Genomic DNA, 8,400 nt, shown 5'->3' with positions numbered 1-8,400 from the left:
ATTTGGTAAGTAGCTCAACCCAAAAGGAGTGGCACATGGTGTTCGCGAACGTCCAAATACAAGTGGTGAATGCTCTCCAAATATGTTGTCGCACCATTGTGACGGACTTTTCCTTGACTTTGCCGGGGTTGGTCTCAGTCCGTCCAGGGTTCCTGGAAGTAGAAATTCCTAACGGTCCTTCTGAAAGAATAACTCTGTTTTGTTCGATACAAAACGTAATAACAAATTATTTATTCAATAAAATTCTACTTTTCTACTCCTAGGCTGATTTCCTTGCTCTATAAGAGGTGACGGAGGTGATAAAGCCCTCGGCCAACCTCTGCGGTCGAATGGAGTGATAAAGCCTCCAGACGAGTATACTTTTAGTACAAATGAAGTGAAAAAGCCTTCAGGTGTACTCTTGGTCGGTAGTGATATAACCTACCGACTCGTATGCCTGTCTCCTAATCTCTCTGAATTTCAATGCGAATTCGTCGCCCTTATATACTAATTTTTGCACGCAGGCAAACGGTTATTTTATAATAACAACTTTCAACTAATAGTATTAACAATATAAAACAACTGTTATTCCGGTAAATATTTCCTTCCCGTGAATTTCCATGCACCATAATGCTCCTTATTGAATACAATGCCTTTGTACTTGCTCATACCGTGCTTTCCAGGCTTTGGTCTATATATTGTGTGTTTGTATATTTGTTTGTGGTCACCTGATTCTAATGTTGTGTTTTGCTTTGCCCAATGCTTCTGCCTTCTGTTGTATGGCGTGCGTTGGTGTGTTGTATGCTAGTGCGTAAATATGTATAACGAAATTTCAATTAGTAGCGGCGCTTATTTTGACGACTTGCTGCTGATCTCCTTTCACTTAAGTTATTATGTATGTTGTATTTGTAACTGGGTACATTGGATTTTGAGTGTGCAAAGGGTTGATCGACCGCTGCATTTTTATGTTTTGTGCGTATCTACTTTCCAAATATTTAATGCATGTTAGGGTGATCCTATATTCAAAGTTTATGTTTGCGAAAATGTAAATATTCGGCCTGCGTGTAAAAGTGCGCAAGTGTAATTTGCTCTTCAATTTAATAATTATAAATTCAATGTACAACAGAATATATGTATTTAGGGCATAATTCATAAAGGTATACATATGTATATTTCTGGTGCTTCATGCAAAAAATATATAAGTGATAAAAATTCAAGTATAAATTCCAAGTTATTTCCAAAGTGATAAAAATTCAAGTATAAATTCCAAGTTATTTCCAAATGTATGTTATTTGCAGAAATATATAGATATGTGTATGTTGTGAGGATACAAAGTCCTCGGCTTTGGGGTCCTCACACCATGAAGCTATGGAGTTCGATGACATTGACGTCAACACTACCGTACCTGTACCTGCAAAAGAAAACGAACCTGCAGTATATGAAAGTGCTGCGGAGAATGAAAATTCTACTGCTGAGCACAATTTAAATTCGCCTCCTTGTACCAGCAGGAGAAGACGTAACCGCGAGCACCGACAGAGGCGGCACTTATTGGTAGATCATACCGCTATGCAAGAGAGTGTGTTGACACGAATTTCATCACCTCTTGAGGAAATTGGGAGCAATATAAACTCAATAGAGAACACCCAATATGACACATCGGAGAAGATGTTAGAAATAGAGCGGGAAAAACTTAGGATAATGCAAAGGCAGGAAGAAAGAGAGGAGAAAATGAACAGCTTAAAATTGCAAATAAAGCAGGTTGAGCTAGATATTTTAAAAATTAGACGCGCTAAGGAAGCTGGATCTTCTTAAATAGCTTAGTGAGAAAATCGGGCCACGCCCCAAGAATATTTGTTTTAGTTTTTTTTATACTGACATTTTTTACGTACACTGTATTCCCAAAAACAGAAGAAAAATAGTTCCGCTTTTTTGTTTATTTACAATTTGCAATTTTTATAGAATTATTGATACTGTTTTTGCGAATACAGGAGTTGGACTGGTCGGTGCATGAAGACCGCAATTAGACTGAATGTGTGTACCGAGCACACGTGTAGCTTTTAAGGTTTTGTACTTGAACTTTGTAGCTAATATGACCAATGGACTACATGATAAGAAAGCATATTTTTCTTTATTTTTACTTTAAATAATTGAACTAAAACATTTTGTTTTATGCACAGCATATTATTTAATATTTTTGAATAAAAAAATACAAACATGATAAATAATTTGTAATATGTATTAATTACAAAAAACTTTCTTTTATTTCCTGCCGTATTTGCGAATCTTCGAGGTTTTGTGAGTTTTCGGACACATCAACTTTCAGCTTCGGTAAGTGAATCATGGCTTGATATGTCTACATTATATTTAATGCAAACATTATGCAAGGCAGCACAAAAGTTAGCGATTTGTGTTGCTTTTTCCGGCTTATAATGTAGCTGACGAGCACCAAGTAAGCAACGAAATCGGGTTTTCAGAACTCCAATGGTTCTCTCTATAATGTTTCTTGTTTTGGCATGTTTGGTGTTGTACACTGCTTCAGCGTTTCCTTCTGAAGCTGACCTATAGGGTGTCATTAAATAGGGTTCCAAGGGGTAGCCTGCATCACCTGTAAACAGCTTGTTTTATTTTTTTAGTTAAATAAAAGGAAGTGGTTGTCGTTACCCAATAGCCAAGTGTTGCGCACACCAGAATTGTAACGTTCACGTAAAGCACGTTTGGCAGAACTAATGTTCCACACGAGCAAATCATGAGATGAACCTGCACATCGAGCATCGAAATAACGGATTCTCATTTTATGATCACAAATCTAAGAGTAAAATTTGTCAAAAGTATTTCAATAATCCAATAGCAAAATGTATACATACAATCATTGCATTAAGGCTAAAGAATCCTTTTCGGTTGAAATAAAGTCCTTGTTCCAATTTACTGGGCGCCGAAATTTTAATATGCGTTCCATCGACACACCCAACAACGCCAGGAAACCCTGCTTTCTCAAAAAAATATATTTTGGCTTCCATGTTCTGCTCCTCGAACATTTCCAAGTTAATAAACAGGGGGCATATTAACTGCTCCAAAACTTCGAGCGTTTCAGTCAATATTGCAGAGCTGTGGGCTGTGATAATGCTAAATTAAAATCATTACCAACACTAAATTGGTATGATCCTTGGGCCAGAAAACGCAATGTTGTTGCTAACTTTATTTTATTTGAAATAAATGTAGAACGTTTCCCTATTTTCATTGACGGCTCTATTTGCTCCAGAATGTAGTTAAACGCGGCCTTACTTAACCGAAAGTAATCCAGAAATCTGAAATTACAAACAAGGAAATATCTGACAATTCGTTTAAATTTTCATTAGTGCACCACGCTCAAGGATGTAGAGGAATCGTTAATGGTACAGTAATGGGATACGCAATCATTCACTAATATGCCCACCAAAGTTCATGAATAAACTCTATATTTTGCCCGGAATTGAGAACTGTGCACTAATGGAAATCAGCAATTATAGTACTTACTTCCTATGTGGCAAATTAAACTTTTGGCGCATCTCTTTTCTTTGGAGAAGTAACATCTCCTTGCACTCGTCATCACTCGAAGTTTCACTTTCCGAAACAAAAAACATCTTAAATCACAAATTTTAGATTAAATATCAACTTTACAATAAACAAATTGTAAACAAACAATTGTCAAAAGTGTGGGGATCATAGTTTTTCTATAAAATTACCGATATCACGTCGACATCAATACATTGTCTTACTAAATACCAATTATGCATTGACGTGACGTCGACGACGATACGAAGTGATGGTTGACATTGACAACCATAATAGGGGTGATTGTTGTGTGAAATTACAAAGCATTTATACTTTTGCACACTTCTTGCGAAAAGCTACGTACTTTTCGGGTGTAAATAAAAAAATTACACGTTTTTATTAGTAATATCATCCATTTTTTTTTTATTTTCAACATAGATACGTACAAAAAATTGGCATTTTTACACCAACAAGTTATTTCAACAGGAATTTACTCCCATTTTAATCTTAACTTCATACAAAAATTTTAGAGTGTAGGAGTGTGATGACTAGTACCTAGGACCTACCTAATTATTTTCTAGCTCTTAGTTTTATTATTACTTCATGTAAGTATTGTTTTCAATAAAACCGTTTAACTTAAACCTTTTTTTTAAATTATTTTATTTCTACTTCACTTGCGACATACCTTCGGGTTTTACACGACACGCATATGTATTTTCCGAAAAATTTATCAAATTTGGAATCGAATTTCTCAGTAATCAAAGAAATATTTGTACGAACTCTTCCGTGATTCTTTTTTTTCAAGGGATTACAGCATGAATTCGTCGTAGGCATTATCGAGCATTGACTAAATAAGATATTGCGGATACATTTTTTTTTTTATATGGCTATTGACGTTGCTCTAAACAAAGCTTCAACGAAACTGAGAAACGCGGCAATATGCAAGCATGAGCACGGCTCTTGATTTGTTTTCCATCGTCTTGGAATTTTGCGGATCAGCATAAATGATGCACACAATTTCGGTCGCACGATGACTCAGCGCGCGAGTTACATCCTTAGACCCACCTACTCTCTATTCTTCATCTATTATTTACTGTTATTGCTACATACGTTTTCTTGCCTACATACCTTCTCTTTTACCCTACATAACCTTTTCTCTGAGTTATAAATATTAGTACCTAATTAGTGATAAACTTTAGTAAGTAAGATAAAGTATATATATAAGTGCATTTCTTTTTTGCCCTCTGTTTGGATGATATTGCCAATAAAACGAGATCATCGGAGTTAGCATTAAAAATCAATCGTTTTTATTTAATACTTATTAAAGTAAGTATGTTTGTCGCGAGCGTCAAAACGTGCTCGTCTAGCGCTGGTAGGAGCGCGATCACAAAAACATGTATAACTTTTGACCTAATGTAAAATAACTACTTTTTTCACCAACATTTTTGAAGGGATTGTAGAATTGAATGAAATGTGTTAAAATTTTCTCGCAGGCGGAGAAGTTTTATTAATTTTTAATTATTTAAAACAGACAGGATTTTTTTAGCAAAATAATAATTTGTTATAAAAATCAATTTATGGCAAAGTATATTAACTGACGAAAACTTTGATGCATAAAACGTTAAGTTTCTATAAACCGTTCACGAGTTATTCATTTTTTAAAATAACATGATAATGATATGATGAAAAACTCTAACGGTTAATAACTAATGTAAAAAAAATTGTTTGCAAAATTATTTTGGGGAGAACGTCTTTATTTCCAAGCCGATTAAAAACCGTATTAATCAATGAAAACTGAGACAATCGATTTTAAAGTAGCCCACTTGAGAAAATTCGACCCAAATGACAGTTTAGAATTCGGTTTAATTTTCAAACCTCTCGATTTTCAATGCAAAAGGATCAGTGACGTAGATAAGTTTTCGTGGTGGGCGGATTTAATTTAACAGTTTATTATTAGTTTTTTTTTGGTCCTTTTTTATAATCATGGGAATATATTGTATAAAAACAAACAAAAAATAGGGATACATTACGGTGCTGCAAATTTGAATTTAACATCTTCTCATGGTTCCCTATCGAATTTTGTAGAGTACTAAATTTGTGCATGGTAACGCAAACTCAAACTACCATTCTACTAATGGAATAATATGGTTTTTATAAATGAAGTGATATCGATACGAATTACATATATGACTGGGTGAATTCAAAGAATATTGAACAATCACAGATAAATGTATCAATGATTAATGATTAAAAATACATCTTCTATTGTGTAAAAAATTCTCAAAACTTACTTCTTTTGTTTTTTCCAATTGTCGAATTTCTTTTTTACTAATTGACCCAAAGCTTACGGAATACTACACATGAAATACAAAATGCTCCTTGGTGCAATTATGTACTCATAGCCAGGAAAATTTTTCCAGCCATTTATAACAAAACTTTAATCATCGAGCTTCGAACTTTTACAGCAACGGAAAAGAATAATCTTTAGGTGCAACCAAACATTTTTTAATAAATTGAATCTTTGGGATTCACTTAAACGTGCGTCGACAAAATTTCCGGTATCATTTCTACATATGCACATTTTCTGGAAGGGAGAATTTTTCAACACTCTCTTTACTTTCCTCGAATAAAATTTATTCTCAATTGCGCTTTTTTTTAATTAATAAGTTGGGAAAAATTTAAACAACGTGACATCAGGACGGACAAGGCCACAGCTGTTTCGATTATACCTTTTTTAAATCTCTTCAAAGCCTTTTCTCCCGGGAGTGGGATTCGAACCCGCACTCCTACGATGGTTGAAATGTTATAAACGCATTCAGCCACGTCATGCCTTATGCGGCAGTTACTCACGAACGTACGTACCAAAAACGTGTCAGCTGACACGACCTATCTTATGAGTGTGCAATGTAAACGAAAACTCACCGACGTGCAACGCCCGTACGTACGTAGCCCGGAACGTAGAAATCAAAACAATTTTGATTTTTTCCGTAAGAACGTGTCAGCTGATCGCTCTCTCACTAGACAGAGTTGCCTAGTAAACTTTTGTGCGCTAATTTTTGACCGTTTGCAGTTTTATGCTAAAACACCTAATTAAAGTTTGAAAAATTGTGAAAATAATTCGAAATAATTATGTAAAAGTGCAGATTATATATATGTCATCTATTTATATTTATTTAATATTAATTCCAGCCTTTTACAACATCAAAAATTAAATTGGAAAAAGTTGCTGTTTCCATAAGCATGCATGCAAAATGGTCAATGGCAACAGTGCTTATCTGTAAACAATACACACATATATATGTTATGTATACGTACACAGACGCACACATTGATTCCTACGGGCTTGAGGGTTCGGTCAAACGTGTTTCGTACGACAAACGTCCGTACGTACGGCACACTTCGGTGGGTAATTGCCGCTTTAGTTGTTGTAAACCTTATCCCAATTGCCTTCTTTACATATTTTCTTTATTCATAGTCCATACTTCGTATGGCATCATATGGTAAAGTTATGCGTTGAAAAGGCGGTTTCAGAGAAACTTGGTGTTGTTGCGTTTTATGGCATTCACTCATTAAGTTATTCATTCATTTGCACAAACATATATGTTTTGGAATGTCTTAAAATGCATTGACTCTTACATATGTACATACATATATTTTGGCTCGCTTTGGTACGGCCTGAGAGTCATTGACATATTCATTCATTTGTACACAGATATATTTTCTACACGCCACGGTAACTACGCCGTGCACCGTCTGGTAACATGAACCTTGGTATGTTACTGTTTAAAGCTAATCAAATGCTCGCCACAAGCCTTTACCTGTATACAAATTATTCACATAATTATTTATGCTTGCTTTGCAAATTCCACAGCTAATTTTATTTATGCTTAGAATGCAGTTCCCAGAGAATTGAAAGTATATGTATGTAATACACTTAGTTTGTAAGTATTAGTGTAAGTAGGTATATTAGCTTATAGAAATTGTGTATAAAAGAAACAGCTTTTTAATAAAGAAGTCAATTCAATCTGGTGCCGCTTAAATGACACTACGCTGAATTCAAACCTTTTTCATTTCTAATATTACATGGCGAACCTGCCTAAATTGGAATCCGACTGCCTAAACTAATATCCTACTGCCTCATTATTGGCATCCTACCCCATTATTGGCATCCTGCCTTATTATTGGCATCATGCCTCATTATTGGCATCCTGCCTTACAGCTGCAAACACGGGGAAGAAAGCATAAAACTAAAAACCGGATTAAGCTCTTTGCTGGCGTTATTGGCAGAGTTTATTAATAAATTTAACAACACTTGTTCCGTAACTTGGGTATATGATCAGCAGTTGGATGATCACCAGTTGGATGATAACCGTTTGCACCTGCCACATATGTCCACGTAATGGGTATACCTTCAGTTGAAATGTATTGCACTACCGCCACCAAAACGACCACCACCGACGCATAACGAAGTGGAATAAACAAGGGATCCCGCAAACCAGAAGGAAGCCAAAACTAATTGAAGACGGTAAATAAATCGAGGACCAGCTAAGCAGAATTTTAGCGTTAGTTAAGTTATTTTTTATTTAAGTATTTTACTTTTTAGAAGCATTTGGCAACCTAACGGCTGCCAGTTTATGGGCAAAAAGTATATTTTTGCCAATAAAATTAAGAATTTTTTTTCCCCACCTAAATTTTTAAATGAACGATATAAATAGTCAGGAAGAATTTGACGCAGTATTTTTGCGTTGTAGTAGATTAATAGAAGAAGAAAAAACAACAGTTAAGTAACAGAGAAAAAAATTCATTTCAATAAAATTTTGTAAAAATTTTTTTTAACTAATAGAACTTAGGCAGATCAATGAATAAAAGAAAAAGAGAAAAAATATTAAG

The 8,400-nt window shown here is 34.8% G+C and overlaps 1 pseudogene; it reads right to left on the bottom strand.

Annotated features, from left to right (window-relative positions):
• Positions 1-2,291: 2,291 nt before the first annotated feature.
• Positions 2,292-3,599, bottom strand: LOC137237949 (putative nuclease HARBI1; annotated as a pseudogene).
• Between the last annotated feature and the right edge of the window lie 4,801 nt (positions 3,600-8,400).

This window comes from Eurosta solidaginis, chromosome 1 (assembly GCF_040869045.1).
Source record: "Eurosta solidaginis isolate ZX-2024a chromosome 1, ASM4086904v1, whole genome shotgun sequence".
Taxonomy (NCBI): Eukaryota; Metazoa; Arthropoda; class Insecta; order Diptera; family Tephritidae; genus Eurosta; species Eurosta solidaginis.
This window is presented reverse-complemented; position numbering and strand designations above follow the sequence as displayed.